Raw genomic sequence first — 10,198 nt, forward strand, 5'->3', positions numbered from 1 at the left:
ACACAGTACACACACATATTATGTAAACAAACTTTTATTTTGGATGCAATTAATCGTTTGATCACTATTTAATTGCTAAACCTTCATTTGCCCTTTCTGTTTGACACTACAACTTATAAGTTTTGTAGCAGTTACCTGTATTATATCGGACTGTAATCTAAAATGCTGCTTATTTTGCTTGATAACACTGAGGTGAAATGCTTACGCTCACTTGAGTTTATTCTCCATACATTCACTGGTATCCCATTATTTTTTGTCATTACCATATATATTTTCTGATTGATTTAGAAAAAAAAGAAAAAAAAAGAGGGAATTTTAATGCGAGCCTGGCAAATGAGCTCATTTTTAGGCTTTACATGTTGGTGCATCACTGGGTATCCGACACTACAGTTCTAAAGGTTTTGCCTTTAATCTTAATTTTAAAAAAAACCAAAAAAAAAAAACATTTAGGTAGATTTTCTCTCTGAAAATAATGAAAAAAAAAAAAAAAAAAAACATTTCTCATAACTTTAAAAAAAAAAACATGCCAAGTATGCTGGCATTGCCTTAGCACCATTTATATAATTTTCTGTGATTTCTTATGTAGGTTTTTATTTTAGTTTAAAACTTCTGACCTGACTTTTATGGTATTCCTTATTCGAATCCCATTTCATTTAGTTTTAATTTGCTATGAAAATAACATAAGGCAAAAAACATGAGGGCAAAGCCTTCAGAACTCAATATCTGTTTCAATCTTAGCGCAGCATTTTCTCATGGCATGTGCCACCTTGTGTTTGTGTATGCAATGTAGCGGATACACTGCTTATCTTGAGCCTCAATACCATTACAGTCACGGATGGTATACGTCTTTGTGGGCACTACAGTTCAGGGAACCCTTTTGATTTTTTTTTTTTTTTCTATATATATAATATAAAATGATTGTGATGGGTTATAATGGATGCATACTGCAGCATCAAGGAACAGAGGTCCTTCCTAGTTTGCTACATGACAAAATGATCTCCAGTGAAAAATGTGGTGCACTTAACTTTTTTTATACTAAACCTTAAGTATAAAACAAAATTTAGAATAAAAGCTATTTTGAATTTTGACCAGCTGTGTTGTAATATGTCTTTACACGTTTCGTGTTGAAGTTTTTGCCTGCTGACTGGTTCACTTTACAACAAATGTTTGACAAAATGATCAATCAATTTAAATCCGCATTTAGACCAAAGCAAGACAGATATACATCTTGGAGATGGATTATATTGTTGTAAATCCCAAGAGGTTTATAGTTGCACAGAAATTGATTTCATGTACATAAATGAAATCTTAATTTTAGTTGTACAAGCAAATTTGAACTAAATAGTCACTTGTATTTGACATGGTATTATCATCAATAACCACATATTGATAGTGCGTTGAAAAAAGATGACTCGGAATGTGATATAAATTACATTCATTTTCTTAAGTAAGATACTGTTGTAACCCTGCACAAAAAAAATTATACAGTATCATATGCATTTGACATTATGATCAGCATGTGTCTGTTTTACAAATAATGACAGAGGTTATATATATATATATATATATATATATATATATATATATATATATATATATATATATATTTGGCACCATTACAGCATGGCTATGTAACAAAAACACAATATTGATTTATAAAACGTGTCAATTTCAAAAAAAGAAAAAGTAAAATATATTTAAATGTTTTACAAGGTAACAGTGGGCTCTCCAACTATTCCACTAAAAATGCTGCTATTAATAAATAATAAAAAGTCAAGCCAAATGGTTAACAGGAAAAAAGCCACACATGAACATTAAAGTGACTTATGACTCAAAGTCAAATTTGTACAGTGCCTCCAATGTTTGCCACTGCTAATAGCTGATAATAACTGATAAATAATTCCAATTATAACTCTTGCATATGAACTTGTGTGTAATTTCTGCTGAAGTAGCAAATATACAGTTTGGATATATAAACTATATACAGGCATAACAATTTGACAGCAAAATTTTTTTTTTAAATGATTGTCCCAGTAACTGACAGTAACTTTACCATACCAAACTCGATGTTGAGCTTATTGACATTATGAACAAACAACTCCTTTTACTTCTGGCTCAAGCGGTATCCCTTCAAATAAACATTCTTCTCCACAGCACAGACTAGTGGCTTACGTCCCATATGTCTTGCATATAAACCTCTCTATATAGGCTGTTTAGTTGTCTGGATCAGTCCATGCAATTTTAGGCAGATCATTGGTTGAATCCCTCTGATGCTAAGCAGTTCAGATGAAGTATTCCTTCTTGTTGTCAGTGACGGTGGTGTCATTGTAGACCTGTTCTGGGTCCACTCCTGGTGCAGGCTCGCCTGCGGTTCTGTAAACACCCTTACTGTGACACAGGTATCGATACAACAGGAATCCACCGAGGGCAAGGGTCACCAGGATCAGGGCAATTACCACTAAAAAAGAGAGAGAGGAAAAAACAGTCATCAATATACAATAGACCAAATGTATATTGATGTATATTAAAGCTGCTGTCCGCTATTTTTGGCCCTCTAGCGGATAATAAACAGAACTGTACGCGTCTTGCGGAGGAACATTCTAGCCGGAGCTACTTTTCTCTGTGTATGTCTATGGCGAGTCACGCAGTTACTTTGATGCTCTGCGGCGAGTCCTACCAGTCCGGTCTGAAATAGCCCGAATATAAACACTTATTGTAAGTGTACCATAATGATTCAGGATAAGACAAAAACACGGTTTGGAAAATGGATTCATGTTGTATATTCTCATTATATAATTTTTGTAAATCTTTAACACAAAAAAACACTTTGAAAGTGTTCTTAATGGCTTTTTTAAAATTAACTAAGGCATAAAGATGATTAAAAGCACATAAGCACACAGCTTTTTCCCCTAATTCAGAAATTAAACTTCATCTGTTTCATATTACATCTCTGTTTCATATGACATAATAAATAAACAATTTGTTTGACATAAACATAATTCATATGATATAATAAAGCATGATTCACACAATCCGACCTGACCAGTAACGCCAAACTTTAAAGGCGCAGTGTGTAAATTTTAGCGCCATCTACTGGTGAAGTTGCGAATTGTTCAGTCCAATGCTCACCCCTCCCTTTTGAAGCACATAAAGAAGCTACGATGGCCTACACAGGACAAAGAGGTCTTCGTCTGAGACAGAAGAGAGTAACCAGTCGAGCAATGAGGTTTCTTCTTATTTTTAACAAAGAACGGTCTCTGCTTCTAATAAACCACACAACTACTACTACTACTTCTTTGTGCGTATTCAATGTAGTGACGATGCAAGCGACCTCTAAAAACGCAAACGAAGAAAAAGAACAACAACATAGTGACAAAACGCACTCTGTACAGCAGTTTGTCCATTTAGGGCTACTGTAGAAACATGCCGGTGCAAAATGCCGACTTAACGTAAGGGATCCCGTGGTGTATTTAGATAAAAATGGCTCATTCTAAGGTAATAAAAACATAACGGTTCATTATATAAGGTCTTTATACACAACTGAAAACAGTTACATACAGTGGGTACGGAAAGTATTCAGACCCCCTTAAATTTTTCACTCTTTGTTATATTGCAGCCATTTGCTAAAATCATTTAAGTTAATTTTTTTTCCCTCAATGTACACACAGCACCCCATATTGACAGAAAAAACACAGAATTGTTGACATTTTTGCAGATTTATTAGAAAAGAAAAACTGAAATATCACATGGTCCTAAGTATTCAGACCCTTTGCTGTGAGACTCATATATTTAACTCAGGTGCTGTCCATTTCTTCTGATCATCCTTGAGATGGTTCTACACCTTCATTTGAGTCCAGCTGTGTTTGATTATACTGATTGGACTTGATTAGGAAAGCCACACACCTGTCTATATAAGACCTTACAGCTCGCAGTGCATGTCAGAGCAAATGAGAATCATGAGGTCAAAGGAACTGCCTGAAGAGCTCAGAGACAGAATTGTGGCAAGGCACAGATCTGGCCAAGGTTACAAAAAAATTTCTGCTGCACTTAAGGTTCCTAAGAGCACAGTGGCCTCCATAATCCTTAAATGGAAGACGTTTGGGATGACCAGAACCCTTCCTAGAGCTGGCCGTCCGGCCAAACTGAGCTTTCGGGGGAGAAGAGCCTTGGTGAGAGAGGTAAAGAAGAACCCAAAGATCACTGTGGCTGAGCTCCAGAGATGCAGTCGGGAGATGGGAGAAAGTTGTAGAAAGTCAACCATCACTGCAGCCCTCCACCAGTCGGGGCTTTATGGCAGAGTGGCCCGACGGAAGCCTCTCCTCAGTGCAAGACACATGAAAGCCCGCCTGAAGGACTCCAAGATGGTGAGAAATAAGATTCTCTGGTCTGATGAGACCAAGATAGAACTTTTTGGCCTTAATTCGTAGCGGTATGTGTGGAGAAAACCAGGCACTGCTCATCACCTGTCCAATACAGTCCCAACAGTGAAGCATGGTGGTGGCAGCATCATGCTGTGGGGGTGTTTTTCAGCTGCAGGGACAGGACGACTGGTTGCAATCGAGGGAAAGATGAATGCGGCCAAGTACAGGGATATCCTGGACAAAAACCTTCTCCAGAGTGCTCAGGACCTCAGACTGGGCCGAAAGTTTACCTTCCAACAAGACAATAACCCTAAGCACACAGCTAAAATAATGAAGGAGTGGCTTCACAACAACTCCGTGACTGTTCTTGAATGGCCCAGCCAGAGCCCTGACTTAAACCCAATTGAGCATCTCTGGAGAGACCTAAAAATGGCTGTCCACCAACGTTTACCATCCAACCTGACAGAACTGGAGAGGATCTGCAAGTAGGAATGGCAGAGGATCCCCAAATCCAGGTGTGAAAAACTTGTTGCATCTTTCCCAAAAAGACTCATGGCTGTATTAGATCAAAAGGGTGCTTCTACTAAATACTGAGCAAAGGGTCTGAATACTTAGGACCATGTGATATTTCAGTTTTTCTTTTTTAATAAATCTGCAAAAATGTCAACAATTCTGTGTTTTTCTGTCAATATGGGGTGCTGTGTGTACATTAATGAGGAAAAAAATGAACTTAAATGATTTTAGTAAATGGCTGCAATATAACAAAGAGTGAAAAATTTAAGTGGGTCTGAATACTTTCCGTACCCACTGTATATTATATTGCATTTCTGTCAATAGATCCTCCTAAAATTTACACACTGCACCTTTAAGTCAATGTATATAGAGTGAATATAAATAGATGTATGGATATCTAAGTGCAAAATTAGTCTGATTAGTCAGAATGTAAACACAGAGTTTGGGGTCAGTAAGATTTTTTTTTTATTTCCTTTATTCCGCAACGATGCATTAAATTGATCAGAAGTGACAGTAAAGTAATTTATATTGTTACAAATGAATGCTGTGCTTTTGAACTTTCTATTCATCAGAAAATCCTGAGAAAAAAGTATTATAGTTTCCAAATTCATTTTAAGCAGCAACTGTTTCCAACATTATCATTAAGAAATGTTTCTTGACCACAAATTCAGCATATTAGAATGATTTCTGAAGGATCATGTGACATTGAAGACTGGAGTAATTATGCTAAAAATTCAGCTTTGATCACAGGAATAAATTACATTTTAAAATATATTACAGTAATAATAATACAGTTAAGTAGTATTCCTTTAATATCATCAAACAATACCTTACAAATCTGAAACCATCCTCACTAAAGCATTCAAGGAATGTCCAAAACAATATATAAAATTCCAATCAAAGTAATGCACTGGCTTTAGTGTAATATCATGATCTGCACTGACGTGTCCTATAGCATCAACTACACTAGAAGACATTTACCTCCAATGACAGCCGGGTCTGTTTGCTGTGGAGCTGTAGTAGTTGGTGTGACATCAGACACTGTGAAACAAGCAAAAACACTGAAGATGACACAAAACCTGTATGTCAAGATTACATGCACTAAAATGTGAAATTATAACCATTTCAGCTGGAGAACATATTTAGCATTGTTGAGGAGTAATCAGATTAGGAGAAATGAATCATGGCACGATGTTAGGCATTAACTGTGCGTAGATTTTATTTAATGCTTCAGTACAGCCTCCAATTAAACATTTCTAGACCAAATGAGGTCAGGTTACAGTAGTTTACATGCATTATATGTCAAATAAATTGTGTTGGTGCCAAGATGGATTATGTTACACTAGGCAGTTTTAATGTTCCGATTCATTGTTTGATATGAGTGACACACCCACAGCATTCAATGCTCCAAAAGAAGTTTGCTCTTTATATTAGAAGACAAGATGCACAACTTACCATTAGGTGCAATGCTAGTCATGGTGAAAGTCATACTTGTATTAAAATGGACACCTCTGTGAAGCAAAATAAACAGACTCATTTCAACAATGAAATTTTTAGTATCAACTGTGACTTTATACAAATATGTACTTTGTGAAGCTGACACTATGAATTATTGAGTAAACCTCTGATTAAACATTAACTATTAAATGTGGACAAACATCACTGGGTTGTGAGACAGATGCATCACTCAACATAGACAGTAAGTACATGAAGGTCTACTGACATTGACATTGAGTTAGAAAACCCACTTTTCAAAATAATTCTACAACTTTACATCACAGGTTAAGGGATGTTCTGTGAAACGGGTGCCTTTTCTAGTTTGATAAAGTGATTTTTCAAACATTCTATTGTGTTTTTGGCAGACCACTATTGTCTTTTTTTAAATGAAAGATGAAACTGACATTACAAATGTTGTTCAAAGTCACTGTAAAAAATGATTTTATGGTGAAGTAAATACTACAGAAAAAACAAATGTAATTTTTACATGAAAAAGTTCAAGCAAGAATTAAAAAAAACAAAATTCTATAGTAGTACTCAATTTAAAGGATTAGTTCACTTTCGAAAAAAAATTTGAAAGTGAACTAATCGGCCATTTTCGGAAAAAAATATAAATGTATATGCTTTATAAACACAAATGATCGCTTTCCAAGTGGTGCCAGTTCCATTTTTCCGTAAGTGGAATAAGGAAGGTGTAGGACATACAGCGTAAGCTTTTTGAAGAATACGAAAGTGCGGTTTTGGCGGAAGCACTTGGAAGGTGATCATTTGTGTTTATAAAGCCTATACATTTATATTTTTTCGAAAACGACCGATCGTTTCACTAGATAAGACACTTATTCATCGTCTGGTATCCTTTAAAGCCCTTTGAAGCTGCACTGAAACTGTAATTTTGACCTTCAATCGTTTGGAGGTCACTGAAGTCCACTATAAAGAGAATAATCCTGGAATGTTTTCATCAAAATCCTTAATTTCTTTTCGACTGAAGAAAGAAAGTCATGAACATCTTCGATGACATGGGGGTGAGTAAATTATCAGGAAATTTTTATTTGAAAATGAACTAATCCTTTAAGCTTGTAAATATCAACATTATACAATTAACTAAAACTACTCAACTTTTCTGATACTGGTGTTCCCATCATGCACTAGGCCTTGAATAATTAATGAGGTCAATTTTTTTGCTGTTTTCCAGCTGTTTTTACACTGCTTTTGTGGTTATGTTTAGTAACTTGCCATTTTGTGACATTTGGAGTTCATTTTCTATTCAAAATGGCACATTCACACTCAAAAACGATCCATCGAACGTTACCGTCATTGTGTATTGTGTATAAGTATTGAGGTCTCTGTGTTCAGGTGCCGCGTTACTTCTAATATGTAGATATGGTGTCTACACAATATCTATTGTATTATTTACTTAGATGTTTCTAAGTAAAACACTTTAAAAGCATGGTTTAATTCAGTTTGAGTAAAATGTATTGCAAAAGAAACTTCAACTAAGTAGAAATTACTCAACCTTTTACTGACCAAGTTAAAATTACTTATTTTCTATATTAATGTTACTTAACTTAGTTAAGTAGAGTAACTTAATTCCATATTTGAAATTTACTTAAGAAAATATACATGCAAAAACTTGCAAAAGAAAAATTAAGTAAATTTACTTGTTTTTTTACAGTGTACAAAATCCTTATTTGAAAGAGAGTTTAACATCTGACTTCTCAAATATCAATGGTTTACTGCACAAAATCATAGTAATAGGATTGACAAACATACAAAATAAGTGATAAAGACGATACACTGCCCGTGGAAGTTCACTTGCTGACAGGATGACAATGTCATTATGACAAGGTGTTTTATGTATTGAATAGTTTATTGATTTAAAAAAAAAAAAATATATATATATATATATATATATATATATATATATATATATATATATATATATATGAAATATCAAACTTCAAGTCTTTTTAATAATACATTGTCAACTAAAATCTAAAAATATACATACAGTATAATGACAACGTGTGTGTGTGGGGTTCATGTAAATAAAATGTCTCCACAATGATGGCAATATCCAAAATCCTTGAGGGGACTTTTTTTTTTTTTTTTTGGTCCATGAGGTAAACATCTTATAAATCATACCAAGTGATGTTTTTTGAAAATGTAAAAATGCTTAAAGTATTCTGTGATGTTCAGGGGTTGTGGTAGGGGATAGAATATACAGTTGTACAGTATAAAAATCATTATGTCTATGTAATGTCCCCATAAAACCTGTGTGTGTGTGTTTATAGAAGTTGGAAACACAAGGGTGGAGACATGAGGAAAGACACAAAAAAAAACCTTTTTAGATGCTGTAGTTAGAAAAATGTCTATATAAACAAACATTAAATGTTTGAATTAGCTCTTCATTATTTACACACATATATAATGTACAATATATCACCAGTTTTTTAGAATGATCCTTAACTTATAAATAAATGCTGTAGCAGCAGTCACAAGTCTCACTTCCTAAATTTAATTTAAATTAAACCTCAGAGGGTTAACTTACTAGACACACAACGCTCATTTTAAAAGGCTTTCGTCGTGATGTAGGTACAGTAAAGACAAAGCTAGATGTTCTGGGTCGCCAACTAACTTACTCAAAGAAACACACACCGGTGATTATTTGTTTGCTTGTAGAGGCAACCTAAAACTGTAATTATTTTATTTGATCGATGGTAGTCGGAAATCCCCTCTCACACTGTGAACGATCACTTTAAAGAGCTGCAAAACTCATCATTCAACAGCTGTTCAGACATTTGAAACCGTCAGATCTACTTTCAGTCCGACAGGAACAAAAAAAAAGACTTACCTGAGTGATTGAGTGTCAAAGTCGCGGATAAACTACTTTTCAGCTAAAGATGGCGATCGCGGTTATAAAAGCCAAACTTCAGACCGATAAATCATGAAAAGTAGACTGCGTTCAAGTCAAAGCAGAACAGCATAAAGCCACCACACGCTCACTGAGCGCCGCGATGCCCGATGTGTGAACGAATCGTTCTTTTGAATCGAATCTTTTCTGAGCCTGTCTCGACTCAATAACCATAACTGACTCGTTTAACCGAACCATACTGTAAAAACATGTCCGTAACTTCGGGACTGATTTTAAAAACATAATGGAAATATGAAAAATAATTTGAGTGTATGACAGTTTTATGAAATCACTTACACATGTACACAAACAGTTGAGATGGTTGTAGCCTAAATAACTGTAATTTTATTAATTTGTTCAATTTTATTATTTAAAACATGCATAAATATTTTGTGACTAAATTAATTTAGTACTGTTTAGGCCTAATGTAAATGAAAAATAAAATATGTTTAGTTTCTAAACTTAAATATCAGTTCAGTTTTGTAATAGCCTTTCATAGCTTCAACAAAGTGAGTCAAGACGCATAAAATTATATTTAAAGTAAAACCTCACTAATAAAACGTAATAAAAAACCCCAATAAACTACATAGTATAGCCTACTTTTATTAGGACGTTTGAGTGTTTAACATGCATTCCGTGCTGTTAGGAACTGCGGCAAGGTGACGTAATTGCGTCACGACGTTGACTCGTTTTTGAACAGGTTCTTTGAATCAAACAGTTCAAAAGAGCCGATTCGCGGAAACGAGAGGAGCATGTGCGCGTTCACGAGCGTTTCCTCCTGCCCTCTCCCGTGAATCAAACAATGGTCACATTCCACGAAATGACTAATATTAACCAACAACCACACCACCTTGCCAGCATGCTAGACTGACCTCTGAAAAATAAAGAACTGAGATTTGGATCATTAGTTGAAGTG

Source organism: Megalobrama amblycephala, linkage group LG24 (assembly GCF_018812025.1).
Source record: "Megalobrama amblycephala isolate DHTTF-2021 linkage group LG24, ASM1881202v1, whole genome shotgun sequence".
In the NCBI taxonomy this organism is placed as follows: Eukaryota; Metazoa; Chordata; class Actinopteri; order Cypriniformes; family Xenocyprididae; genus Megalobrama; species Megalobrama amblycephala.